This window comes from Fulmarus glacialis, unplaced genomic scaffold, assembly GCF_000690835.1.
Source record: "Fulmarus glacialis isolate BGI_N327 unplaced genomic scaffold, ASM69083v1 scaffold12744, whole genome shotgun sequence".
NCBI lineage: Eukaryota > Metazoa > Chordata > Aves > Procellariiformes > Procellariidae > Fulmarus > Fulmarus glacialis.
The window spans coordinates 7,047-13,853 of NW_009206136.1; the positions used below are offsets into that span (position 1 = coordinate 7,047).

General features: G+C 43.5%; 1 long non-coding RNA gene across 1 annotated transcript; it reads right to left on the reverse strand.

Moving 5' to 3' along the window:
* Positions 1-1,823: 1,823 nt before the first annotated feature.
* LOC104075210 lies at positions 1,824-5,551 on the reverse strand. The gene is made up of 5 exons (XR_683500.1): positions 5,353-5,551; positions 5,048-5,134; positions 3,383-3,480; positions 2,303-2,363; positions 1,824-2,094 (listed from the first exon to the last, which is right to left on the reverse strand). It is a non-coding gene; the product is annotated as an uncharacterized LOC104075210 (long non-coding RNA).
* Between the last annotated feature and the right edge of the window lie 1,256 nt (positions 5,552-6,807).

Sequence of the window (6,807 nt, forward strand, 5' to 3'; positions counted from 1 at the left end):
AAAAAACCCAAACAAACAAAAAACCCCCACCCTACACAAATGCTTCAGGATAGTGTAGTTTCCCAGCTACAAAAAAGGCATGTTTTTTTTCCAGAGATATCCAGTTAAGGAGGAGCAATACGTGATCTTCCACAGCTTCTCATGCTCTTGCACGCACAGAAACTTAATTTTAAGTACACAGTATATGCTACTTGCTATGCCATTCGCCTTTAATACAAAACTCATTCACAAGAAAGGAAAATGCGGAGACTTAGCTCTGGACTGGCAGCAAGTCACAGCAGACAGCCCTCGTCTCAGATGACCACAGCTCCTAGATACACTGACCCAGAACTTGCACACCGAACCACAGCACCTCACTCAGATGAAGGAAATCAAGAGTTCTTTCTTCTGGGCCTGGATAAATAGGGATAGGATTAAACAGTAAAAATGAACGTGCTTAACTGCAATAATCATGCTGGTAACACAGAAGAAACCCTCATTCTGAAAGAAAAACGGCATACCATTATTTGCATTAAAGCCAAAACCTCTCCCTTGGTTTCACCCAACCATGGCTAAGTGTAGTTTTGATGGAGCAAAACATATCATCAAGCTACTAAAAATATCAGGGAATTTACCAGAATAGCTTAGTCAATGCCTTTTTAAAAAGGTATGCGATTCCTTCCCAGTGGCCCATTTTACTCAAATAAGCCACAGAAAAATTGTATAAAAAGATTTATTGAAATTCATCAATGACAAACAGACATAAAACTCAAAGTTTGGCTCTTCTGGGAAAAAAAACTGTTGCAAATGTATTTATACAGATGAAATATTGACTAGGAAATACAAGTCACTTCTAAAGCTATTTTAAAGAGGGATATGAAAGTAAAACTGTACATTCACTAGGTATTTTCAGTCATTTTACTGACTTCCACTAGGTAAGAAAATACAATTTTGTATTAGTATCTCGTGCTTGAGTGTATGAAAAGAAACCTCCTACCCTACATGCTGAACTGCCTCCTGTATTTAGGTTTGTAAAAATTTTCAAAGTATATAGCACAAGTGGAAGTAGTTTCTCATCACTTAAAATTGACTAGGTGTTATATATTACAGACCAAAATAGTACACACCTTATTTAAAAGGGTTGAAACATTTTTTTATTACAATTGTCAAATTCATTTCACTAGTAACGCAGGAATTAGGAACACTTTTTATATATATTTATATATATATTTAAATGCCTGCCATTTTCAGTGTATTGGCTATACCCTAGCCAAAAAAACCCAAAAACAAACAGAAAGGAAAACACACAACACACAGGGCGGGGAAGGGGGGGATTGCAAATTCACCCCACAAACCAGATCCAAAGGAACACCCCAAAAAACCCAACAAAAACTTTTGGTCACTATTTACAAACAGCAAAATAAAAGGTACCTACAAAAGCAGGGAAAGCATTGGCTGAAAATGGCAGTCATTCACGGACAGGCAACAAATAAATCACTTTATCAATATGCCATTCTCACACCTGTTGCTGTGGAGGGATGCTTTGCCTAGATTTGCAGCATCCCCCAAAAAATGCTTACAATGTATGTAGTGACTGGCAGCGGTGGAAAAATCCCAACAACCAACACTATTCAGCTGTCTCAGAACAGAGTATGTGTATTTGGGGCATCATCCACTGATCTTAAACTTTTTTGTCCTTTTTTTTTTTTTTTTTTAAAAGATGTCAATTTATCCACTCCAATAATAAGAAACAAATTACCACTTGGTTTATACTTACTATTGCAGTTACAGGGACTAAGAGAGGGACAAAAAGAAAAAAATTTAAAATGAATAGGAGGAGGAGTGGCAGTAAAAATAGTATTTTATTCCCTTGCCCACCCAGTCTGCTTCTCCCTCTCGTTCCCACAGCAACATTACAATCAGGAAGGAAAAAAAAAAAAAAAAAGAAAAAAAAGAAAAAAAAGAAAAAAAAAGGTTGGGGGTGTGGGGAGGGGAAATACAGGGTAAAAACAGTCAAATCACAATAGGAAATTTTCAAAATAGGTTATTCAGTTTAGTCGTCTTCATCCCCTTCGTCTTCAGGTTCTCGTTTTCTCTTCTGTCCCCGTTCTTCATCTAGAAAACAAAACACAACTTGAGTTATATGAGTGCTCCCTCATGCTGATGAGCAGTTGAACAAGTTCAACAAGCTTCTTTGGCAACTGGCTTGCTATCAAAGGAGCAGGAATACAAACATGAGCCTGCTTTTTAGGAAATGGTATTTTACTTTTTTTAAAAAAATTATTATTATTTTATCTGTAGCAAAACTGGATTACTGCCATACCGGGCTCTTCTTCATCTTCATCGTCATCTACCTCACCATCGTTGTACCCTTCTTCATCCTCCTGGATTAAAAAAAAAGGAAGAATTAAAAAAGTCAGTTTCGGTGCAGGATCTTTCACAATTGGCCATATCCAACAGCATTTTACAACACTGAGAAAGTCTTTGAAGCATCTTAAACAAAAACCAAACAAAAAGGCAGACACCTCCCACACACTTATATAAGTGCAGTTTTTTTGCTACAGCATAACTGGACTCTGGCCCAAGCTTCATTGCAGAAAATCACAAGCAATCATAACAGCCACTTCTAGCTTCAACTATTCGGCAAGAAAATTGTTTTATACTTCATGCTGATACGTAGCTGCAAATTTTGTTATGATGTCCTGAGTTTAGTAAAACTTGATGACAGGTCAATAGCAAAAGGTGCATGTTCTAGGGGTACGGAGAGTTAAAACACGAACAGACATCTCCAGAGCCTCAGGAGCTGCTGTTGGTTTTGAGAAGAGGCTGACCAACCATTCAGGAGTGGCAGTTAAGTATCTAAGATTGCCTGGCCGGAGGACAGATAATACAGCCTCCTACAGTCAAATTTTAGCCCCATCCCAGTGGTTCTGCTAACAGCAAAGTCCCAGCAGACTGTGAATGGCTCAGCACACCCTACACACAGAAGCTGGACTACACTAGGAATTTAAGCACCCTGAAGAATCACAAGGTACATGCCCAAGGAGGAACCTTGCTCTGAGAGCACTGGATCAGTAAGTCACGTACCACTTTCTCGTCTGTATGGAGGCTGTGACCCCAACCCTTCAAAGGCACCGCAAACTAGGTCTGCAGACGTTCCTGGTAGTATTTTTGACATCAGCCCAATAAACAGAACGGTTTCATGTCAATGGTCACTAGATGGCAGCTGGCTCATAGACAGGCACGCCTCAAAGCCACCCCCTGCTGTGATGCTTCTCAAGTAAAAAAGAAAGCACACGCTTCAAGTACTAAAAGCCTCCAATATTTGGTGCATTTCTTGCCCAACTATTCCCAGTTAGAGAATGTTCACTCCACACCCATTATTAACTGCATAAATCCTTACCTCCTCTTCTCCACTCACATCCTCCTCTTCTCCTTCCTCCTCTTCCTCCTCGTCTTCTTCGTCTTCTACTACCTGAGCATCATCATCATACTCCTCTTCTATACAGTCAAACAAGATTAACGACTCAGACATTTAAAGTTTACTTTTTTCCAGCACTGCCACCTGAGATGTGACCTCCTACCGACGCAAGGAGCAAACTGAAAGCATTGCTTAAGGGCAGTACAGAATTAAAGGCAGCTCTCCAGCTGCTAGACAGGGCTAGACATAGTCCTGTGCCTCTTTACTCTAGTGACAGGGTAGTGTGGCAGCTGCACCCATGGTCTGAGCTGCTCTAGGGTTGCAGGGGCTTTGACAGTAAGTCACGGCAGCCTTGGGACTGCTTTAGCTTCAGCTGCTCCAGTTCCAACTGCCAATATGCATTTCTGAGCCCGTGGGACACTTGCAGCCCTTCATCTGCAAGTGTCCATCTGCTCCCACCAGGGATAGAACAGAACTTTACAAGCCAACCATGCACTGGGAACCCTCCCCAAGGGACACCCCTTGCCTTTATACTGCCAGAGCAATACAAAAGGATCACACACAATACGTCTTACAGGTTTGCAATCTCTTTTCAAGAGGAAAGAGATTAAATGCAACTAGCCCAAGCAACAAACCAGAAAGTGTTTTCCATGCTGCAGGAATGGTGTTTTGGAGCTTTTTCATGCATTTGAATGCAGGCCCAGACTTGTTCTCTGATGAGGAGAACCTGTCCCTGCTCAACCTGGCTGCATGCACCACTCTGCAAGGCGCTGCTGCAGCACTCGCCCCTCTCACCAGAGCTCACATTCAGCACTCGAGGGAAAAGTGCAAGTCCAGCTATTCTGCTTTTGCTGTGCAGCTGGGTTTGAAGAGTCTAGCAAATTCCCCCAACTCAGCCAGATACTCATCCGACCGGTACACTGATGCCTCTGAGTGCAGTCTGGCGGGGAGGCAGAATGGCACCTGCAGCACAGTGAGACCCACCGTGCATTTTCCTAACATTAAAAAGTCGCCTGCTGCTTCCTTAGCGCCTTTCACAGAGCTTGCCCCAGGCAGACTTCAATCCACATACTCTCCTCTCTTCTGCCTGACACCAACAAGTTCACTTTGTCCTCACGGAGCAGCTACAACCTCCTATTAATGCCTTGGCTCCTTTACTTAATTCCTTGACTCAGCTACTTTTTACTATGCCCAATCTGGTTCTCCACCCTACCCTTCTCCATCAGGGTCTACGCAACTGCTTGTACTTCCCTGATTGTACTGTTCCTGGAAAACTGCCGTGTGTGCATGCCAGCCATTTCTTACCCATTTCTCCCTTATATCCTCATCCCCTGTGGTTTACTGTTCCCTGAACTCTTTCAGTGTCTTACTGCTTGTCTTACTCCTCCTGGCCCCTGTCTTCTACCACCCTTTCACTCCCCACCTTTCACTAGAGATAAGACTGAGAAAGGAGCTCTTTCAGGCCCTGCCCATCTCCTCTCCCCTCGTTCCTTCAGAGGACACTGAGGTACTTCTGCTTTACATCAGCCGGAAGGAGCTGCTGAGGACACCCTTCTCCTGCCAACAAGTCAGAGCTGGAAGCAAAACATACCACACAGCGTATCAATCCTACAACTTACGTACACCGAGTAGCACAAATTCACATACCATCTTCATCTTCCTCCTCGTCGTCTAAGCCCTCCACGTAGCCCTCTGCATCAGAGTCCGGTGCTTCTTTGTCATCCCGATCTTTCACTAGAGATAAGACTGAGAAAGTAGCTCTTTCAGGCCCTGCCCATCTCCTTTCCCCTCGTTCCTTCAGAGGACACTGAGGTACTTCTCCTTTACATCAGTCAGGAAGGAGCTGCTGAGAACACCCTTCTCTTGCCAACAAGTCAGAGCTGGAAGCAAAATGTACTAGGCAGCATATCGATCTTTTAACTTACATACACTAAGTAGCACAATTCACATACCATCTTCATCTTCCTCCTCGTCGTCTAAGCCCTCCACGTAGCCCTCTGCATCAGAGTCCGGTGCTTCTTTGTCATCCCGATCGTAGCCATCGAGGTATGTGAGTTGCGGGAGGAGCTTGAATACGTTTTCTCTATAATCGTTCAAGTTGGTTACCTCGCAATTGAAAAGATCTAGACTCTTCAGGTTTTCTAACTTTTTCTGCAAAGAAAGAAAGGTCTCTGAAGTTCAGCATTACAGTAATTCTCTACAGAGCAGAGAATGCAACAGCAGCCAGAGTTAATGTGCTCAAGAGCTTCCCATGACAAAAGGGTCATTTTGGTCTCTGCCTACTAAATTGGCGTGGAACAGAAATCTGCAATGCCTGGCCATTGCTGCTTTGGTATCTGAGAGTGGAAAATGCGCTCTCTGAAGTTCAGTATCTCGCAAGTAGAAGACTGATGTTTGGAAAGAGGTAGTGGTGCAAAATCACACATGCTGCGAGGGGCCAAGCTAAGAATAAATAATGGTCCAGTTAGTTATCCCAAAGTGCAAGGCAAGATATTGCAGCCAGCAGTCAGGTATATTTAAACTACTACTTTCAATGAAAGAAGAAACAGACTATTCTTTGGACACAAGAATTTTGCTGAGAGAGATTTTAAAAATTTTAATGATTGTACCTTAGCCTTTGGAAAAATGAAAAAAGGCTTTTTTTTTTCTTTTTTTTTTGAGGAAGAGGTGGTCTGCATTGCCCACAGCACTTCAAAGTACCAACAATAAAAGCACAAGCAGTTGAGGATTTGTATCAGGTCTTATAAAATATCTCCCTTCCAGAGTTTAGTATGTAGAGCAATGGTGACATCAAGACAACAATAAGCCTGAAACTGGGAGCAGTTACAATCCTCTCTCTCATCTGTTTGCTACATGAGTTTCAACTGCTCCGCTTTCCCCTTCTGCGGGGGGAAAGAAGATCCAAGATGGACTCATCTGAGAACTGTTCCTTGAGACATTTTAAAAGCAAGTATTTGGGAAATAGGCATGAGCCGAAACTCTTCAATTCTGGAGAGCAAAGGGCACACAAACCAAAAACTAGAAAACAGCACTACCAGAACTGACACTTGGATGCTTTTTGGAACCGCAACCTGACAAACTTGAACTCGGCACTTGAAATAAGAAGTGTAATGACTGTGAGCAGGAGAGGTAATGGAAACCAACGGGAGTAAGTTGGAAGCCCAGCAACCTCTGCCCAGCTGCAGCGAGCAAACCCATTACAGAGGCACACAGTGCTGCAGCTGGCCCCTACCACCACCAGCACACGCCGCAACCCCTAGGCAGAAGCGGTGGCTGGTGATTTTAGACCCAACGCTTCAGGGAAAACACACCGAGCTCAAGCAGAGTGTGTGGGAGACAGACCCGCAACCCACCCCACCATGGAGAGCCGCGGTGCTTCCCGCAGTGCCCGCAGGGAGAGCCCAGCC